This window comes from Rutidosis leptorrhynchoides, chromosome 3 (assembly GCF_046630445.1).
Source record: "Rutidosis leptorrhynchoides isolate AG116_Rl617_1_P2 chromosome 3, CSIRO_AGI_Rlap_v1, whole genome shotgun sequence".
Lineage (NCBI taxonomy): Eukaryota > Viridiplantae > Streptophyta > Magnoliopsida > Asterales > Asteraceae > Rutidosis > Rutidosis leptorrhynchoides.
Window position 1 is genome coordinate 60,112,182 of NC_092335.1, and position 23,803 is coordinate 60,135,984.

Below are 23,803 nucleotides of genomic sequence, written 5' to 3' on the forward strand. Positions count from 1 at the left end.
TAAGTGTATGCAAGTAGGTATAATTATATATGTATTCGTATAATTATTGCATTCACTAAGCTTTGCTTACCCTCTCGTTGCTTACCATTTTATAGGTTCGGTTTTGGACAAGGGTAAGGGCATCGTATTGGACTAGAGATCCCGCTTGATGCTAGGGGACGCTTTTGGCTTATGTAGCTCTTGGAGTTTGACCGGTAGTTGGGTAGTTTAATCCCAAACGCCATGCTCATTGTGTAGTTTGGAACTTAAACTTTTTGGTGGTCGAAACTCTAAACTTGTATTAAACTTGTATTTTGGGTCGTGTGGGCCCCGCTTGTAAAACATCATTTTTATATTTGATTCGTATTAGTTTTACATATATAAGTTTGTTGTGAAAAGCGTTCGGTCTAAAAATGTCGGGAAGTGGTCCATCTTTTTGTGTGTTAAAAACAGTTCGGACAGAAGCTGGAATGCTTTGTGCGCGCCGCACACTCCCCTGTCCAGCAGCTTTTAAATTTTTTTTTTTTTGGGACTGTTTATGGTCGGTTATCGGGTTGGGTTGTTACAAGTGCTATCAGAGCATGGTTAAGGGATTTAGGTGACTTGAGATAGGCGCCTAGACTTAGACTTTTTGTGTGTGCGTTATGCGGGACTTGTAGGATTTTGGGTCGGATCGAGATTGGTTTGTGCATAGGTTTATGTAAACTAATCATGCGCTATTTGTTATGTATGTTTAGCGGGCATCGAGCGAGATGGACGTTGTACTAGCAAGTTAATGCGACGTGCTCGCGTAACAATGATTAGCTACCATTGTTACGGGCGCAAATCGTGTTAAACAAGCAATGTACGACGATTGTTGAGCGAGATGGAGTAGTGTGGCATATATGTATATACCCATGTAATTGTCCTTTTGTTTTTGTGGTTTAACCTATTTCGTTTTATAGAATGAAGACGAGAAACGGTCCCGATCATGATAACGGAAGTACAAGCGAGGACGCCGAGTTTTCGGCCAAGGTTGAGGCCGTCTTTAAAAAGTTAAAAGCGGATTTTCTTACGGACGTCCGAAAGGTCTTTCAAAATTCGGTCGATGGGCAGGTGACCGATTTGATAAATGAACGAATGAAGGCCACTATCGAAGAGGCCCTTGATGCTAGAAACCTTTATCCTCGCGGTGAAGGAGGTGAAGGAAGGCGGGACTTCTATTATAAGAATCTCAAGGACACTCAACCCCCGATGTTTAATGGGGTGCGAGATCCTTTGAAGAGTACATGTTGGATCTCCGATATCGAGGGAGCTTTCCGTACCGCGGAATGCCCTCCTGAGAAGAAAACAAGGTTTGGTTCAAGCATGTTGCGGGAGGAAGCTAAGTTGTGGTGGGACGATAAGATCAACTTATATGGCGAAGAACAATGTGTGAACTTGACATGGGAGGAGTTTAAGAAGGAATTCTTCAAAGAATACCGAACTTCTTCCGATCTTGATAGAATCCGGGACGAGTTGCACCATTTGCAACAAGGTTCAATGGACTTGGTCACACTCAAGTCTACCTTTTTGGCAAAAACTCGTTTTTGTCCGGAATATGTGGGTGACGATCACAAGCTAATGAAAGATTTCTACCGTACTTTGAATGATGAGTACAAGGGTAAGATTAGTCGGGGAATGGCTAAGACTTTTGAAGAAATATTCGAGTTGGCTCGGGGTTTTGAATCGGAGGTTCCAAGAAAGAGTGATTTCATGTTTTCCAAAAGAAAGTTTGAAGGTTTTAGTTACTCTAACGCCTCAAGCAAGAAGAGCAAGAGCAAGAGGGGGACCGAAAGTGTCAATAGTGCAAAGAAGGGAACTACCGGTGGGTTTTCTTATACGTGCTACAATTGTGGGCAACCGGGTCATATGGCTCGTGAGTGTCCGAAACCATCTTCCGAAAACAAAGTCACTTGTTTTAATTGCGGCAAAGAAGGGCATAAGAAGCCGGAGTGTCCCGACTTGCGAAACGACAATGTGAAGCGGTTAGAGAAGGCGGCGGGTACGGCTAGGGGTCGCAACCACTTGATGACTAATGATGAAGCCAAACAATCGAACGAAGTTGTCTCAGGTACTTTCATGGTTAATTCTAATCCGGCGAGGATTCTTTTCGATAGCGGTGCAAATTTGTCGTTTGTGTCTCCTAAATTTGTGCCTAAACTTAATAGACTGTTAGCTAAGTTAAGTCGTCCGATAGAAGTCGAAATAGCGGACGGCAAGACGGTGCTAGTGGTTGATGTGTGTGAAAATTGTGATGTTGTTTTTGGTGCCGAAACCTTTAAAATTGATCTTATTCCAATGACCTTGGGCGACTTTGATATTGTCGTTGGTATGGATTGGCTCAATCGTTATAGAGTCGATATTGCATGCCATGATAAGTTTATTTGTGTGAAGACCCTAAGTGGGGGAGAGTTAATTATTCATGGTGATAAGCGAAGGAGACCGGTGCCGATATGCACTTTTGCACGGGCACGTCATTTTGTTGTTACCGGTGGCAAGGCTTTCCTTGCTCATTTTGTTGATACTCGCAATGAGCCACCACCTATTCGTGAAATTCCGGTTGTTAGTGAATTCGAAGACGTTTTTCGGACGAATTACCGGGTGTTCCGGCGGAAAGACAAGTTGAGTTTCGTATTGAGTTGGTTCCGGGAGCTACTCCCATTGCTAAAACTCCTTATCGTTTAGCACCAACGAAAATGCAAGAGTTGTTAAATCAAACCCAAGAGTTGCTCGAGAAAGGTTTTATTCGACCGAGTGCTTCGCCATGGGGCGCTCCGGTGTTATTTGTGAAGAAGAAAGATGGTAGTATGCGTATGTGCATTGATTACCGTGAGTTGAATAAAGTGACGATCAAGAATCGTTATCCATTACCTAGGATTGACGATTTATTTGATCAACTTCAAGGTGCAACGTATTTCTCTAAGATCGACCAACGGTCCGGCTATCACCAAATGCGGGTCCGTGAGGAAGACATTGAGAAAACGGCCTTTCGAACGCGTTATGGGCATTTTGAGTTTGTTGTGATGCCTTTCGGTCTTACGAATGCACCGGCGGTATTCATGGATCTTATGAACCGAGTGTGCCAACCTATGTTGGACAAGTCGATAGTAGTGTTTATTGACGACATACTAGTCTACTCGAAAAGTATGAACGAACATGAACATCATTTGCGTGAAGTATTGAAGACGCTACGAAAGGAGAAGTTGTATGCAAAGTTCTCCAAATGTGAATTTTGGCTAAGGGAAGTTCAATTCCTTGGTCATATTGTGAACGAAAACGGTATTCAAGTAGATCCGGGGAAGATCGAGACGGTGAAGAGTTGGGGACGACCGACTACGCCTACGGAAATCCGAAGTTTTCTCGGATTGGCCGGTTATTATCGTCGGTTTATCCAAGATTTTTCTAAGATCGCTTCTTCGTTGACGAAATTGACAAGGAAGAATGCGAGGTTTGTTTGGGAGAACGAGCAAGAAATTGATTTTAAATTGTTAAAAGAGAAGTTGTGTCAAGCTCCGGTGTTAGTGTTACCGGAAGGTGTTGAAGACATGGTGGTTTATTGTGATGCTTCCTTAAATGGTCTCGGGTGTATTCTAATGCAAAGAGGTAAAGTCATCGCTTATGCCTCTCGATAATTAAAGGAACATGAAACGAGGTATTCGACTCATGATCTTGAGTTGGCGGCGGTAGTGCATGCGTTGAAAATTTGGTGCCATTACTTGTATGGTGTCAAGTGTACGATTTATTCGGATCATAAGAGTTTGAAACATCTCTTTAATCAACGAGATTTGAATTATCGCCAACGTAGGTGGATGGATGTGGTGAAAGACTAAGATTGTGAAATACTTTATCATCCGGGTAAGGCGAATGTGGTCGCGGATGCGTTGAGTCGAAAGAGTCAACATCCGGCGATAAAAGTGGGGTCATTACGTTTGATTATTGCCAACGATTTTCTTGAAAAGCTTGGTGAGATTCAAATAGAAGCTTATGTTCACAACAAGCATACGGAGCGAATCGTGAGCCAATCGGAGTTTATTACTATGGGTCCGCGTGGTTTGTTGTCTTTCCAAGGAAGGGTGTGGGTGCCTAAGATGGGTGATTACCGACGAGTGCTACTTGATGAAGCACATAAGTCAAAATATTCCATTCATCCGGGCGCGACGAAAATGTATCTTGACTTGAAGAAAGATTATTGGTGGCCGGGCATGAAGCGTGATGTTGTGAAGTATGTTGAGCAATGCGTCACGTGTTTGCAAGTAAAAGCCGAACACCAAAAGCCGTATGGTAAATTGCAACCGTTAGAAATTCCGAAATGGAAATGGGAGCACATTACCATGGATTTCATAACAAAGTTACCTAAGACGGCGATAACCCAATTTGATACGATTTGGGTGATAGTTGACCGGTTGACGAAAAGTGCTTTGTTTCTTCCCATTAAAGAAGCGATATCGTCGGAGACCTTGGCTAAGTTGTTTATCAAGGAAGTGGTCGCTCGACATGGGGTTCCTATATCTATTATTTCGGATCGAGATACCTGTTTTACATCTCGATTTTGGGAAAAGTTTCATGGGGATATGGGTACACAATTGAAGTTGAGCACGGCGTATCATCCTCAAACGGATGGTCAAACCGAACGTACGAATCAAACTTTGGAAGATATGTTATGGGTGTGCATTATTGATTTCGGTGGCAGTTGGGATGAGCATTTGCCTTTGGTGGAATTCTCGTACAATAATAGTTATCATACTAGTATCGGGATGCCACCTTATGAGATGCTTTACGGGCGGAGGTGTCAAACTCCCATTTGTTGGGGAGAAGTGGGTCAAAGAGAAATCGGGAGTACCGATTTGGTTTTAGAGACGAATAACAAGATTGATATTATTCGGGAACATTTGAGAAAGGCTCAAGATAGACAAAAGTCGTATGCCAACAAACGTAGACGAACGATCGAATTTCAAGAAGGCGATATGGTGATGCTTAAGGTTTCACCATGGAAGGGTATTATTCGATTTCGAAAATGGGGAAAGTTAGCTCCTCGGTTTATTGGTACCTTTAAAGTTTTATCTCGTGTTGGTGAAGTCGCGTATCATTTGGAATTACCTGAAGAGCTTGCGGGGATTCATAATACATTTCATGTTTCCCATCTCCGTAAGTGTCTTGCGGATGATTCATCATGGGTGCCGTTAGACGAAATTGAGCTAAACAATAAGTTAGAGTATATTGAGGAGCCGATTGCTATACTCGATGAAAAGGTTAAGAAATTGAGAAATAAAGAGGTGAGGACTTTTAAAGTCCAATGGCGTCGAAGTATAGGTTCCGAGTTTACTTGGGAGCCCGAAGAGTTCGTGTTGGTGTATCTTCCCTCTTGTCATGCGGCTTGGATTGCGAGGACGCAATTCGAATAAGTGGGGGAGAGTTGTAAGACCCTAATCAGTTTGTACAGCAGTGTAAATATGTTACATAGAGTGTGGGTGATGTTGTGCAGTTAAACAGAAGTCACTGAGTGAGCTGAGCCTAGTGCGCGCCGCGCACACTAAAGGGAGCGCGCCGCGCACCCTTACTGTAGCCGGGTTCCAGCTTTTTAAATCAGATATTTTGATGGGCATTTTGGTAAATTCACTTATGGACGGGTTAAAGACAGATAGGTCAGTTTGTGGAGCACCATTACTCCATTATCAACAACCTTATCACTTTAACTTTAATTCTAGAGAGAGATTGTGATTTTTGAGAGAGAAAGCTTAAATCCAAGAGGAAGGAGCTTGTTTTGGGTTAAAGTTCAAGCATTAAAGTCGTTCATCTTATCTCTAGCTTCGTTGTGGTAGTTGTGGTATGTTCTAATTTTATTTTCCTTACTTTGATTTAGTGTAAGGGTTAGGGTTTGAGTAAATGATGAACACAAAACCCATTATTGGTGATTTTGGGTGTTCTTGGGTAAAATTGAGTCTTGAATACTAATTGGTGACTAGTCTAGGGTTTCAAAGTATTAAATAATGTTTATGAACCCTAATTGGTGAGTTAATTGCTAACACACCTAGTTATTTAGTAAATGGGTGTTGGTTAGTTAGTGGATGACCCGAAATGGGTGTGTTGTCTTAAAATGGTTATTTGGGTAATAAATTGACCTAGTTTGGAAAGATGCGTATGAATTACCCTAATTATGTATTAGTTGGTGTTGTTGGACCTTAATCACTAGCTTTTAAGTGATTAGTGGTGGTCTTGACTTTAATTGGGCGGTTTTGGTATAAATGGGCGATTTAATACATTAAGTCATTAAATCCTCATGTGTAAGTGTTAGTATTGAGTCCACTTAGCTTGTGTGTTGATCAAGTACTTATTATATTAGGTACTTTGCTTTGAAGCTTGTGGAGGTTGAAATCGTCATCTAATTGTTAAGGTGAGTGGAATAATTATATGCGTATGTATATAATGTATCTATTTGTTGTAGCGTGCAAGGTGTAGTGTTGAGGTGTTAAGACACCACGTTTCACGTGAAGGGTGTAGCATCGAGGTGTTAAGATGCCACCTAGGAGTGTAGTGTCGAGGTGTTAAGACACCACTCCGTAAAATAATGAGTGTTGCATCGAGGTGTTAAGATGCCACTCGGGGTGATGTGCCGAGGTGTTAAGGTGCCACCCTAGGGGTTAGTGGTGCGAGGTGTTAAGTGCCCTAATGGATGTTATGAACACCGATGGCGTTTTCGCGAGCGCCGTTCCCTTGTACTATTGGTCGACCATGGTTACTTGTGTTGTAAGCATATTATATCATTTCGAGTTATATTATTATGCGGTTGTTGCTAGCTTGTGGTATTGGAGATTATAGCTTGTTAATGTGACGATAAGCTAATTGTGTTGCTAGCATGTTTGCGGTTTGTGTAAGTGTATGCAAGTAGATATAATTATATATGTATTCGTATAATTATTGCATTCACTAAGCTTTGCTTACCCTCTCGTTTCTTACCATTTTATAGGTTCGGTTTTGGACAAGGGTAAGGGCATCGTATTGGACTAGAGATCCCGCTTGATGCTAGGGGACGCTTTTGGCTTTAGTAGCTCTTGGAGTTTGACCGGTAGTTGGGTAGTTTAATCCCAAACGCCATGCTCATTGTGTAGTTTGGAACTTAAACTTTTTGGTGGTCGAAACTCTAAACTTGTATTAAACTTGTATTTTGGGTCGTGTGGGCCCCGCTTGTAAAACATCATTTTTATGTTTGATTCGTGTTAGTTTTACATATATAAGTTTGTTGTGAAAAGCGTTCGGTCTAAAAATGTCGGGAAGTGGTCCATCTTTTTGTGTGTTAAAAACAGTTCGGACAGAAGCTGGAATGCTTTGTGCGCACCGCGCACTACAGGGGATGCGCGCCGCGCACTCCCCTGTCCAGCAGCTTTTAAAAAAAAATTTGGGACTGTTTATGGTCGGTTATCGGGTTGGGTTGTTACATATATACACATATATTTACAACCAATGGTTCGTGAATCGTCGGAAATAGTCAAGGTCAAATGAATTCATGAAACAGTTCAAAATTTTTGAGATTCAACATAACAGACGTTACTTATCGTATCGGAAACATATAAAGATAAAGTTTAAATTTGGTCGGAAATTCCCGGGTCATCACAGTACCTACCCGTTAAAGAAATTTCGTCCCGAAATTTGAGTGAGGTGGTCATGGCTAACAATAAAAATGTTTTCATGACAAATGTAAGTTGATAATTAGAGTTTTATCATTATTGAGTAATACAAATAAAACAATTCGATTATTCGAAGCGTACGAATGAAGCTATCACAAAATAGTGAAATGAAAGGATAAAGATTTGTCTTAGCTTTTGACATAGTCGGGGTTGAATTTAGAAAAATAAGGTGTGTCTAATCTTCTGACGTTGTCTGGATTGAATTTCGAAATTCAAGGGATTTAAAAGAAAAATCTTCGAGATCTATAAGATTTGATTCTTCGACGAATAAGGAAATTAAGATCTCTATAATTAAATACGGTGATCTGCCTCGATTACTCTGTCTGATATTTCCATTATAAATTAAACTCTTTCGTCCCATTATTCTCACCATTCCTATACTTTCTTTCTTAGTTCATACATCCAAAAGATTGTGAAAACGCTTAATCCAGTTCTAATACTTGATATTTTTCCTAATTATCATTTTCGTCATACTTCTTTCCAATCTTCTGCCAAAGAAATTTGTTTACTTCTACTATTACCTTGGGATGATACTATTCTTAATTATACCGTGTCTTTATATTGCTATTCGTATTAATATCCACGATTTGTAATCTCCGTGTTGTCATTGGGCTTTATGTTTTCTCTTATATTTCAATGTCCCTATTTCTGTTTCCTATAATCATTGTCATCCACAGTTAATACTCCCTCCTTTTTGCTGCGATTTATACTCCAATTTTCTATTTCTTTTGGAGCTTTGTCCCTTCGTTTCTTCTTTTTACGATTGGACATCTCTGGTAATGGTACAGAATTCGTAGATATAGAGTTTCGAATGAATTTAATGTTCTAAACAAGAAAGAACGTAGTCGCACGATTTGATTTGTCAAATTACCAAAATCACTAAGAATAGAACTATTAAGAATATACTTTCTTGATATGTTCAGAAGTTAAGCAGAATGAAAGAGTTACGTAACATGGCACATGATGACGTTATGATCTGTGAATCATCATGTCCCAATAGAAACTTAATATGACTTACTGTAATATAATCACGTTGATCAAGTGTCATTATATTATACTAACTCATGCATCAGTTCCCAACACTACTTCAAAAACATTCATATTTTAAGCTTGAAAGTTTACAGAATATAGAAACTAACAGTTTCTATATGATGTAACACTGATAGCACGAAGAGATTATTGATTTTAGATAAGAATAGTTATGAAAATATCTTCAGAAATATGAAAGATATTTGTAATGAAAGATACGATAATATCTTTGAATATCTAAGATCAGAGAATGATGGAAACTATTGTCCACAAGGGTTTAGAGTAAGGAGCAAGATATTCGCTAAAGACTTCAGCAGGCATTGAATCATTTGGATTCTTTGAAGTCAAACTTATTCTTTGTGATTTGTCCACTGCTTCCTTCATAGTTTTGCATAATCCACTTTTCGGTACTAAATTTTCTATTGAGTGTTTCCAATACTCCATTCTTTATCATCAAACTTTCGACGGTTAAGGTCATTTACGGTTGTCTACGGTTTCTGCTGCTTCATTCAGCTTCCTTAAAATTTGGAGTATTGATTCGTAGACTGGGTGCTTTTCAGAATTTCAGAATAAAAGATCATAATTCTAAGATATAAATGTTATATGTATTCATATATCTGTTGATGTTGACATGCTGTGAGATTTCAAAATACTGATTGCAAATTCTCGGTAATTAGAATGACAATTCTCGTTATAAGATGTGAATGAGTATATGATAGAGTTTCAAAGAGTATAAAGATTTTTCGGAAAGTCAAAGATCAATGGAGTTGCTGGCAAGTTTACTTCTAATGTGGTGGAATATAAACAGTTCCCCGGTAACGATGACGAAAGGTAAACTTATATATCAAAGTTATAATAAGGTTTATTCAAATGAAAAGTTAAAATTGGTTTACTGAAGCTGTGGCATAATTGGCTACTTTGAAAAGGAATTGCATGGTTATTTTCGGTAATAGCAATGCCGAATGAGCTAGCACAGATGCGTGTTAAATGTTTACTCAGGTTCCGAGTATTTTTCGGGTGCATAACTATATGCATAAATCTTTTCTTCCGTGAATGAAGTGCAGTTGGTTCATCCTCTCGATTGAGGTGTTTTCAAGAATCATAAAAGGTTTGAACGTGGATCGTAATCGTCAAGATACAAATGAGGTTTAAGATGAAATCAAGTGGAAAACTTGAAGAATTGTTTAGCTGCATATGTTATAATCAATATTTTAATTCATTTTAATTGTCCAATGTCATTAGTCCACAGTCGATAGTCCACAGTTAACAGTCCAATAATTCATATATAGTTTAATTTATAATATTCGAATTAATTAATACGTATCGTGACCCGTATACATGTCTCAGACTCGATCACAACTCAAAGTATATATATTATTTGAGAATCAACCTCAACCCTGTATAGAGAACTCGATCATTACTGCATATAGAGTGTCCATGGTTATTCCAAATAATATATATATATGCATCGATATGATATGTCAAAACCTTGTATACGTGTCCCGATATTTAAAGTGCGTAAAATAATTACAGAAATTAAATGATGATAAATAAAGTGCGTAAAGTAAATAATAGAAATTAAATGACGATAAATAAAATTGCGAGAATGTAAATTGCGATAATTAAATTGTGATAAATAAAATGTAATCAGTTAGCTAGGAACAATTAGCGTGAATTCTTAACAAAATTTTCTCATAGTTAATTTGTTTGTTTCTAACAAATTTTATTTTGTCCAATGTTTTCTTCATTATGCCACTTGTTGGATTCTGATAGGTCAAAATCCAAATATGAAATTGAATGAAAATGGTTATTCCGTGGTGAACAGATTCGTATATCTATGGATGTAGGTAGGATAGTAAATGACTGTTGATTCAGGTTCGAAGAATGTACAATGTAACTTATTAATGTGAAATCTAAATATTCCTCGGATATTACCTACCCGTTAAAATATTTTCATCATTAACAGTTTGTACGAAATAATTTTTAATCACAATATTTATGAAGATATATATACATATATATTTTCTTCAGATGTAATCATGGATTTAATGAGTCAATATAATATTAGACTCATTTGATTTTTCGGTTTGAGCTAGAATAAGTAATCTCTAAAACTATTAGGATCCACATATTCCTCGCAGAATATTAATGAAGTTATGGATCAATACTTCATTGTTCATTGCTGTTGGTACTCCTTGGTATCTATGGTGCGTATGATGTTGATGTTCGTGGGACAGATTGTGAAATTGAGGCTTGGGATGCGGATGTTGTTGCTGGTGGTACTGTTGGTGCCGGTAATGTTGTTGAAGCTGATATATTTTGCACCATATTTTTCCACATTGATCACTCGAGCGCGAAGTTCGTTGACTTCTTATATTATTCCGGGATGATTGTCGGTCGTAACAAACGAATGAATAAGGTTTAAAATTTTAGATAGGATCTAATCGTGGTGAGGTATTCGGGAAATGAGTATGAAAATGGTGTTTCGGATTGGTTCGCCGGTGAATGCCTCAGGTTCTTCTCCCAGAGGACAATATGGCGGATGAAAGGGATCGTTTTTTCTTGTCTCCAATGCTTAAGTAGACTACGAACCCATCAAATGAATTAAAGATGACTAGTTGGTTGATCCATTTCGTTTACACTGCTTTCGGAGCTTAGGTGAATATCCATGTCAGAATAGCTGTCGGAATAACTATCGGAATAGCTATCGGAATCTGAGGGACTCGAACTAGTTGAGGGATTCATCTTGTACGATCAGATGATGAATTTTCGATAAGAAATAGATTATAGGATGTAGATTAGTACGCTGCAATACATAATTTACATATGCATATATTATACTAAAATCCCATAAATTACGGAGGAATCTACGGAAGCTGTCAGGCAAAGTCTACAGTAATAGATACGCTAATATATGAATTTTTTTGTCTGTACACTATTCATGCAATCCATGCAGTAAGATATGTCTAGGTTAAGAATGATAAGCAAGTGATTCCCTAAGAATAATAAGCAGGTAATTTTCGACACGAAATGATAAGCAAAACTTTTGACATGCAGACACGGTCGAAGTCCAGACTCACTAATGCATCTAAACAACTATCAATTAGACACACTAATACAAGACCTGGTTCGCTAAGACCACCGCTCTGATACCACATGTCATACCCCGTCCTAATCCGTCTGGACGAAGTCACCAACATCTAGTTCCATTGCGATGATCGACTTCAAATAATGTCTTTAAAATGAGCAAATGCACAGCGGAAGATTTATTTCATACCTGAGAATAAACATGCTTTCAAGTGTTAACCAAAAGGTTGGTGAGTTCATAGGTTTATCGTAAAACAATAAAATTCACCATTTTGATAGACCACAAGATTTAAATCCTGCATGGTACAAATGGGCCTGAATCCTATACCCACCTGTAATGTACATGCGATATCTTTAAAATACAGTACACCTTTGTCGTGTACGAAATCATCTTTCGTAAATCTTAGTAACCGTACACTTATCTTGTGCACAAAAATAACATACACATAACCTGTGTATAAAATCATTCTCTCGATATATAACATTCACATCAACTGGTGGCAATTATCATGTCCACATAATTCAATGGTGGTAATTATCATGTCCACATAATTCAATGGTGGCAATTATCATGTCCACATAATTTAATGGTGGCAATTATCATGTCCACATAATTCAATAATAATCCGCAGAACTTCTGTCTGCATAATAATTCATTCGAGAAATGTTTTGCTTGTGTCTATCTCGTCAAACATTTATAAAAGCATTTCATGTATTCGCAGTTCAAAATATATTTCAAAAGCATTTAATAAAGCAGTTGTAAAAACAGCGCATGTATTCTCAGTCCCAAAAATATAAAGAGTAAAAGGGAATCAAATGAACTCACCATACTGTATTTTGTAGTAAAAATACATATAACATCATTGAACAAGTGTAAGGTTGGCCTCAGATTCACGAACCTATATCATTTATATATATATTAACACGTATAATTGTAATTGAACAGATTTACATATTATTAGTGATATAATTGTTATTTTTATTAAGTTATATGTTTCATTAATAACTTAATTAGATATAATTATTTTTATATACTTTAAATAGATAATTAATATTTATTACAAAAATATTACTATAGTTATGTTTTATGTTATGAATATAATTTTGTATAGAAGATTTTTATTTGATATATTAATAATACTAATAATAATAATGATAAAAATATTAATGATTCTCTTAATGATAATAAAAATGATAGTTTTAATAATAAAGGCAATCTTATTACAAATGATAATTTTAATACGAATGATAATTTTAATACTTTTAATAATAAGCATGATAATAATAATAATAATGACTATAATATCTATATTAATAATACTTTTACTTAATAATGTTAATAATATTGATAATATTAACACTTATAATAATAATAGTAATAATAATTATAGTAACACTAGAAATGATAAGTTTTATGCAACATGATAATTTAATAATAATTATAACGTTAATAATAATGATACTACTAATAATAATCTTAATGATATTATTAATACTAATGTTATTAATAATAATAACAAATCTTAAAAATCATGTTAATACTAATAATAATAGTAACTATAATAATAATAATAATACTTATAATACTTAAACAAATGATACTAATGTAACTATATTGAAAATAATAAAAATCATGATATCAATAATAATAATAAACATAATAGTAACTAATAATAATAATAATAATAATAATAATAATAATAATAATAATAATAATAATAATAATAATAATAATAATAATAATAATAATAATAATAATAATAATAATAATAATAATAATAATAGAGATGAAAAATAAGAGTGTATACCCCTTTAAAAGCTTTTTCTAAAATGAAATGCCCTGGACCGGGCTCGAACCCGTGACTTCTCGTTTAACTGACAACACCCTTAACCAACCATCTATATTTGCTTTTGTATTCTCAATTCGCTCCTTAATTAATTTAACCTATATCATTTGCGTCCACCATCATGTATCATTTTTGATATATTCAGTTCAAAATAACACAAGCACTGCTCAATTGAAAAACACGGCCCAACAATCAAAACAAAACTCTCGGCCCAATAAACATTTAAAGTTTACGGCCCACATCAGTTTTTAATTTGGAGCTATGGATTAACGTGTGGGTTTCGTCCGGATTAAAACAACAACAACATGTCATCATCTTTTTCCTTTCATTATCATATCATCATCAGGCATCGTTATCATCGTGACATCATTCTTCCATCTTACTCGTATCATCATCATCATCATCTCTATCATTACCAAGTCGACATCATCATCAATATCATAATCATCTCGTCTTCATCATCACAGTCCCGATTATGAATCATCATCATCATATCTATTTCGATCAATTTTATAGGGATCTTCGACATCATCTTTGATCGTCATCAGTATCTATATCATCGAGTACCATCACCATAATCATCTCTTATCACTATTCCTTATCATCATATATCATCACCTCGTGATCTCTATACACGGTTACATCATCATCGTCTAATCATCGTGATACCATTACTGACCTCTTTCATCATCATATTCGCTTCATCATATCATAACATCATCATGATTATCGACATAAAATCATGATTTCATCGTGACCCAATACTATTCATCATCTTCAACATTATCATCATCCTTTTGATCGTTACAGAAACAAGAATACGTACAGTAGCAGTTCGACAAGTGTTTGCAGGTTATTAACTTGATAGGTTTGAGGTTGTGGTTAAATAAAGGTGGTGATTGAAGTGGTGTTAAGGTGGCTTACGGTGATGGTTTGAAATAAACGGAAAACAGTAAAAGAGTAGAAGGAAGTTGCAGGTTGTTTCAATGATGGTGAAGTGGCAACAAAACATAAACAATTGCAGCTGCAGCTGCGGCTGCAGTAACACTTGATGGTGGCGGTTTTAAATGATATTCGAAGAAATTTTGATTTCAAGGTGCAGAGGGTGGTTCTCCGGTGGTGTTGGTGATTCACGGTGGTGTATGGTGGCGGCAGAGGGTGGCTTAAGGGTGGTCGGTGATTGTTTGGGAGTAAGAAGATGATCAGGTGTATGATCGATGGTGTTCTTGGTTGGAATATAAATTGTAATAACAATAGTATTAGAAAGTGTTTTGGGTTCTTGGATTAGTAAACGAGAATGGACAAAGGAATATATAGAAAGGTAAGTGGGGATGGTTAAGGTGAATATCATTGATCCTATCTCTGCTTTATTATATGTACATGTATATAAAGTTTGAGATTTAGACAGGTAACAACTTTTAATATTATAATTTTAATAATAATTAACAATAATAATAATAAATAATATAATAAGAATCTCAAATAGAAATCATGCGCATTATAACAGGAAAGCAGCCTACCTCTTGGATTACTCTACCGACAGTTTTCACGGACTGTGTTATAACGTGGTTCATTGCTAAACAGTTAACGTATAAAAGTGTTCATAAAAATCCCAAATTTTTAGATTAAATATAATTAATTATTTCACTCATTAACTGTTTGAAACCTGATCAAAAAGGTTCGGTAATTATTTATTTTCTGTTCCAATTTATATGTACGGAGTACTAGTATTTAAACTTAAAAATGTAAAAATATTTTTAACAAATCTAAAATCTTCGTAATCGATTTACACTCCAACATTTATCTTAATCATTCATGAACATGTATTATATCTATATTAAAACTAACGAAACGTCAACCGAGCGTCTCTGACGTTCACTAATTCGGCTCGAAATCAATTATTTTTAATATATTCTCTTTCTATATATAAATAGTTTTAAAAAGCAAGTTTTATTACACAAATGAATATATTAATTATATATGGTAAGTAATTAAATTTAATATAACAATATATATATACAAGTAGTATATATATATATATATATATATATATATATATATATATATATATATATATATATATATATATATATAATAGTTTATTAATTTAATTCAAGTTATTATATATATATATATATATATATATATATATATACATGTACATATATTTATATATACACATATATTTACAACCAATGGTTCGTGAATCGTCAAAAATAGTCAAGGTCAAATGATTTCATGAAACAGTTCAAAATTTTTGAGATTCAACATAACAGACGTTGCTTATCGTATCGGAAACATATAAAGATAAAGTTTAAATTTGGTCGGAAATTCCCGGGTCATCACACCATGGACTATCAGAGATTGGATAAATTAAACCTGCATCCAGCAGTTTAATAATTTCTTTCTTAACAACATCTTGCATATTAAGATTTAGTCTTCGTTGGCGTTGCACATAGGTTTTGTGACCTTCTTCCATAAAGATTTTATGTGTGCAATACGAAGGACTTATACCTTTAATGTCATGAATCTTCCATGCAATAGCTGGTTTATGAGCTTTTAACATAGAAATGAGTCGAGATTTTTCATTTTCAATAAGAGAAGACTATATTATTACAGGTAATTCAGATTCACCATGTAAATAAGCATATTCCAAATGGTTTGGAAGTGGCTTTAACTCTAATATCGGTGGTTCTTCTATCGATGATTTGTATCGATATCTGTCTTCCTCTTTTAGCATTTGAAGTTCTTCTGTTATTGGTTCGTATTCATTAGCCATGAGTGCAGCTAATATTTCAGCTTCATCAATTGGTTCAGTTCCTTCTCCTAAAGAACATTCTCCTATTCCTTGTTGATGTTATGCGAGGCGTATATGAAATAGCTTATATTTTACTAGGAAATACTATTAAATATGATACAATTTTACACATGATATTTATTTATTTATAGAATGGATATACCTAAACCTTGCTACAATACTTATAGGCAGTGTACCTAATCGAACAGTAGTGTAGTTTTTAGTAAGTCCAGTTCGTTCTACAGGGAAATCTTTTAAACAAAGCTTAACGCTATATTAGTTTTAATTAATAAAAATACAAATATATATAAGTAATATTATTATTATAAAAAGGGGGTTTTTACCGTTTAATGACCGGTTTGTCGATTTTTAAAACTTTTAGTCGCAGTTAAAACCTAATGTAAAATATTAAATAAATAAAAGACTTAATTTAAAGAGTAAAATAAATAACGATAATGAAATTGCAATAAATAAAAGTGCGATGAAATAAAATTGCGATAATTAAAAAGTGCGATAATTAAAAGTGCAATTAAATACAATGACAATAAATAAAAATGTGATAATTAGAAGTGCAATTAAATATGAAAATAAAGGAATTATGCTTATTTAAACTTCCGTAATCATGATGTTTGACGTGTTGATTTTAGTTTATTCCCATGGGTTAATTGTTCTTTGTCCTGGATTATTTAATATGTCCGTCTGGTTTTTGTCCACAACAGTCCATCAGTCATAAATATAAAGTGCGAGTGTCCTCGTCAAATTATTCTTATATCCGAAGTCAAATATTCCAACTAATTGGGGACTTAAACTGTAACAAGGTCTTAATACTTTGTTAACAATTATGCCAAGTATCCTTGTACATAATTTCACCCTTGTTTTAATAAGTCTATTAACTATTAATCCATTCCCATGTCCGGTTAAATGAACAATTATTCGTACATATAAATATCCCGCCCATCGTGTCCGATCGAGTGTATGTGGTTATTTATAGGTACGTCCAATTGTAAATCTTTATATTAAAATTAACAAACTATCATTTAGTTAAATAAATATAAAGCCCATTAATAGCCCATAGTCTAATTTCCACAAGTGTCGTTCTTTTGTCCAAACCCCAATTATGGTACAAAACCCAATTACCCAATTTTAATATTTTAGCCCAACATCATGATTACTTCGGTATTAAATAAGCATAATAATAACTTAGCTACGAGACATTAAATTAAAAAGGTTGAACATAACTTACAATGATTAAAAATAGCGTAGGGTTACACGGACAGGATTTCGACTTACACCCTTACAACATTCGCTAACATACCCTTATTATTAGAATTTAAAATTAAAATTAAAATTAAAATTATAATATATATATATATATTTTACGTTGAGTAAGAAGAAGGAAAAAGATGTAAATAATCCGTCGAATTGCATGGCCTTTTATAGGCAGATTACTGTTTTTGTGTGCTCCGCGAGTGCAGTGGGTTTTGCCTTTATAAGCTCCGCGAGTGCGGAGCTGTGGAATCCAGCTCACACAAGTTTGGCTCCTAGCTTGCCGACGGATTTTATTATATAAATATAATATAAATATATAATTTATATAATTAATTATATATTATATTTATATACATAATTAATTTATAACTTTCGGTCCGTTGCGTCGTACGTTGAAAGCTGGTTCATGTCTCGGTTCCGGATTTTCGAACGTCCTTTCGTATAATTTAATATCTTGTACTTTGCGTTTTGCGTCTTGTACTCTTGTAATTTTGAGACGTTTCTCATCAATAATTTGAACCACTTTGATTGTACTTTGTACTTTTGAGCTTTTTGGTCGTTTGCGTCTTCAATTCGTCGAATCCGTCTTTTGTCTTCACCTTTTAATTTTTAAACAAATATTCCTTGTAAATAGGACAACTGCAACTAAAAGCTTGTCTTTCTTGAGGGATAATGCTATGAAATATATGTTCGTTTTTAGCATTATCACTTGTAATTCTGGAAATTCTTCTAACAATTCTGCATGTGAATCTATAGTTTGAATATAATAACATGTATCATCTGCAGATTGCGGTTGTTGCATGGCTCTATCAACAGAAAAGGTGACACTCTCGTCCTCTATACTTAAGGTCAATTTCTTACCGATCACGTCTATTATTGCTTTAGCCGTGTTTAAGAATGGTCTTCCTAATATAAGAGGAACTCGAGAATCTTCTTCCATGTCCAGAATAACAAAATCTACTGGAAATACTAAAGTACCAACTTTAACTAGCATGTTTTCCATTATCCCTCTAGGATATTTTACTGATCGATCGGCTAGTTGTATGCTTATTCGTGTTGGTTTCAATTCTCCAAGGTCTAGTTTAGCGTATAATGAATACGGTATTAAATTTATACTAGCACCTAAGTCTGCCAATGCTTCTATTGAACTAAGACTACCCAGAAAACATGGAATTGTGAAACTTCCTGGATCTGATAATTTTTCTGGTAGTTTATTCAACAGCACTGCAGAGCAATTAGCATTCATAGTAACAGCCGAAAGTTCTTCCATTTTCTTTCTATTTGTGATTAGATCTTTCAAGAATTTAGCATATCTTGGCATTCCTGAAATCACATCAATGAAAGGAAGATTGACATTTATTTGTTTAAACATATCCAAGAATTTGGATTGCTCGGCTTCAAGTCTTTCTTTTCTCATTTTACTTGGGTAAGGAAGCGGTGGTTGGTATGGTTTAACATAAGATTTAGCCTTAACTGTGTTATCTTCATTAACCTTTTCAACTACCGGTTCTGTTTCCTTCTCTTGCTCAGGCTGTGGTGCCTGAGTAGTAGGAATAGAGTCATCAGAAATTACAGGCATTTTAGGTGGTTTAAGTGTAATACCACTTCTTGTGGTAATGGCTTTAGCTGTTTCATTTCGGGGGTTAGCATTTGTATCACTAGGTAGACTTCCCGATTTTCTTTCACCTATCAACCTTGCTAGGTTGCTCACTTCTTGTTCCAGATTTTGAATAGAAGTCTGTTGATTTCTAAATGCTTGAGCATTTTGTTCATTAGTTTGTTTCTGAGATGTGAAAAACTACATTTGAGATTCAACTAGCTTCGACATCATATCTTCTAAATTTGGCTTTTTATCATCGGTTTGTGGTGGTTTATTTGGAAAAAATAGGTCTTTGCTGATTGTAAGTATTATTAGATACTTGTCGATTGCTAGGACCTTGTTGGTTGTTGTATGGAACATTTCGGTTATAATTTTGATTGTAGTTTGGTCATGGCGGTTGATAATTATTTTGGTAATTATTTCCAGGCCTTTGGTTCATATATGAAACATTCTCTCTTTGTTCCATTGTTTGTTCAATACTGAGACAATCTTTTGTCAAATGTGGTCCTCCACACTGTTCACAACTAATGCGTATTACGTGAATATCTTTCGTCATCTTTTCCATTCGTCTCTCGAAAGCATCTAACTTTACGGAAATGGAATCAAAGTCATGGCTAGAATCGGCTCTAGCCGCTTTAGATGATCTAACGATATCTTTTTCTTGGTGCCACTCATGTGAGTGGGAAGCAGTGTTATCAATAATTTTGTAAGCTTCAGTTGCGGTTTTCTTCATAATGGAACCACCAGCTGCTATGTCAATGTCTTTTCGTGTAGTAATGTCGCATCCTTGGTAGAATATTTGTACTATTTGATAAGTGTCTAAACCATGTTGAGGACATCCTCTCAACAACTTTCCGAATCTTGTCCACGCTTCATATAAAGTTTCATTTGGCTTTTGCGTGAACGTAACAATTTCTCCTTGAAGTCTCACGGCTTTAGATGTCAAAAAGAATTGTTTAAGAAATTTTTCAACTAAAACATCTATAACGACCCTCATTTTTCCATTATATATTTTTCCAATATTAAATGCCCAAACAATATAATCAAAACTTAATGATTAAACTTTAATCAACAATTGTTAAGTATTAAGAGTTAGAAAACATATTAATTAACTTTGTGCAATAATTGACAAGTTAATAAAAGATGAAAATAATAAACTGTTAGTCGACACTCACTGCTAATTAAAATTTATGCATTTATGTAATATTATAACTGATAACCTATAAGTAATAAATAAAAATTGACATTTATATAAATAATAAAACAATTGAGAACTAAATATATACAAGTCATGAATTAGTAAAAAGAAAATAATACTTATCATGTAGTAAATGTAAAAAATAATAATAGTAATAATAGTAATAATAGTAATAATAATGAGACTAAAGAATCATCCTTATGTTGACTAAAAATTAAAATAATATATATATAAACTAGTACCACCTATTGTTGACTAAAAATTATAAAATAAAATAAAATCATTAATTAGAACATCCTTATGTTGACTAACACTCTAATACTTGCACTATATAAACTCCTAGTTTCTCATTCACAAATCACACCAAAATCCTCTCTCAAAAACAATCTCTCCCTCTCCCTCTCTTGTGGTATTCGGATCTTCAAGCTTGTTCTTCGTGTTCTTCAAGAATCTTCAAGGAGTTCTTCAAGATTTTTAAGGCTTTGATCTTCCATCTTCATCGTGTTCATCTTTTCTTTGTTAATTATCTTGAATCTTCAAAGGTATAACATAAACCCTAAACTATTTACATAAACTTTAATCTTTGTTAATTCATATTCATATTATAAACTTGTTATTCATAAGTATATACATAAACACTCCTAGATTTATATATACATATATACATGTAAAAAAAAAAATATTTTTATGTATATATACGAATTATATATACATATACATATTAAAACCTTAAACCCTAATACTACTTATACTAGTACTTAACATGTATACACTATTACTATTACTAGCACCTATAACCTACTACTTATATTGTAGCACAAAAATATTTTGGGATATGTATTAGAGATGTATAGATCTTCGAACTTTCTTGACGAATGGTTTCTACGAGATTCTAGGCAGAGGGTTTGGACTTCCGATTTAAAGGGTCCTATGGCTCAAGCCCCTAGATCTAAATTAGCCATTCGAAGGGAAAGGGGTGATTGGAAGCTTATCTAATACGGCAAGTATCCTAAAATGAAAAACACTCATAAAAGTAGAAACTCTATAGTCATAGAAACTTAGTAAAATAAGAAACTTTCTAAAAATGGAAACATTATAAAAATAGTAACTTACTAGGAATAGAAACTTAGTAAAACAAACTATACTTAAACACATACTTAAACTTAAACATGGGCAAAACACTTAACTACTCTTAAATGTCAATAGGTTGACTTTCCTGCTCACTCGTTCAACTCTTTATTCCGAGGAATAACTCTCTCTCTACTTACTAAGGTGAATTCATAGCCCCACTCTTTACTGCTAGCAAACTTATTTAACTTATTTGGGGTGAGACACATGCTGCTTTTACTATTTACAATTTAGACACAAGTACCAACTGCTAAAACTATGCTATACCCGGCTATGTCCGACTAAGTCCCTACAGTGATATTTTTAAGTGCTGCGGCATGCTTATTTATTGGGGGTAGGCCTATCGGGAGTAACGTCCCCGATACATTTGACTAAGTCTTTGTATTACTTGATAATGAAATTAAACCGACAAGGACAGACACAACTTGTCATGGGGCAAACTTGAACGTTTAGTCTAAATATCACGCACTGGCATAACTTTTTGATCCTGCGGGAGATCAACCTTACAAATTAAATCTTGTGGTCTAAAACAAACGGTCAAACTTATTTGTTAAACCTATGAACTTCACTCAACCTTTTGGTTGACACTTTAGCATGTTTTGTCTCAGGTGCTGTTTGATTCAAGCTCTTATACTTACTGCTTATGTGATGCTACTTGGACATAGGATCAAGAGATATCACATTTATTACTTCTGCATGTGAACATTTCCATTATTGTTATTCCTATCATTGTAACTACGTTTCATTTTCCGCTGCGTGCTCAATAAAGTTTGTTTTATCATTTAGTATTGTTCTCGTATATTATAATATGTTGGTTGATTTGATATTAAGTCACATTTCACCCAGGCCCTAACTGGGGGTGTGACAGATTGGTATCAGAGCAAACCAGGCTGTTATAGAGAACCAGGATTGCATTTTTATGTGTGCCTTACTTGTTAGCTAGGGTGCCTTAGCAATCTAGGAAACTATAACCTTTCCTGCCTTGGACTTAAAGCACTTAGGATTGTCGTATAATCTTAACAATTATGCTTTAATAAACTTGACTCAAAGATTCTAATCAAGGTCTCTTTCCTAATGATAGGATGTCAAGCTCAAGCGTTAACAAGTCCAACAAAGCAACTCACAACCCTACCACCGAAGTAGGTGTTGGACACTCTTCAACTTCGAGACCAGTTCGAAGTCCTCTTTATAATCCTGCTTCACCACCGCTGAATTATAGCCCGAATACTATTTTAGATTCACATGGGTCTCCTCAATACTACCCAACTCCGAGAACCCAAGATAAGGGAAAACGGCATGAAGAAGTTGGTCCATCAAGGAAGAGAGCCCGATCTCCTTTTTATGATGGTCCTAAGTATGAAATCATGAGATTACGAAACGATACCGAGAGAAGCATTGGAGGTCTACTTCGCCACATGGAAAGAGCGGATCGTCGAATGAAGAAACTTATGAAAGAAAACGTCGAGCTAAGAAAGGAGTTGCTGATGCTAAAGTGCGAGGAAGAACGCAACACTCGCTGGGGAAAGCAATCACTTGCTTACCTCAAGGAGGATGTTGATGTCCGAATGAAAATGGAGAAAGGTCGAGTCGACGAACAACTTGCCATAAGAGAGTACAACACTAATGCCGTAAACAGTCGTGTTACCAACCTTTATGACAACTTCGAGTATCTCTATGAGAAACAAAAGTCGAAAAATGAGAAAGTTGAGGAGTTTATGAAGAAGGTTGGAGACGAAATATGAAGACTACTTCAATCTTAATATTTCCTAGTTATTTTTCCTATTTTCCATCTATGTAAAGGCTGTGCCTTAAACAATTTCTATTTCCGAATCGTGTAATAAAGGCTTATTTAATGCCTCGTTCTAATAATATAAAGTGTTTTATTAATATCATGCGATATCAATACTTTAGTTTATTCATACTTGTGATTACTCAAACTTATAACTTGTTAAACTTATCAAATATATGTTCACTTTTATGTAGTGACATCATGGTTCGTCCAGCTGCACCTACCGTTAACAACGTTGTGTTAACTACTGAGCAATTCCAACAGTTACTCGCTGCTGCCCAAGGCAACGCCCAAGCTAATCATGCTAATACTCAACCAAAACCTTGTTCCTACAAGGACTTTACAAACTGTCACCCTCCCGCTTTTAAGGGAAACGA

At 34.9% G+C, this 23,803-nt stretch overlaps 1 non-coding gene across 1 annotated transcript; it reads left to right on the forward strand.

Annotated features, from left to right (window-relative positions):
* Positions 1-20,132: 20,132 nt before the first annotated feature.
* Positions 20,133-20,239, forward strand: LOC139903351 (small nucleolar RNA R71). Its single transcript, XR_011778176.1, has one exon. It is a non-coding gene; the product is annotated as a small nucleolar RNA R71 (small nucleolar RNA).
* Positions 20,240-23,803: the final 3,564 nt, after the last annotated feature.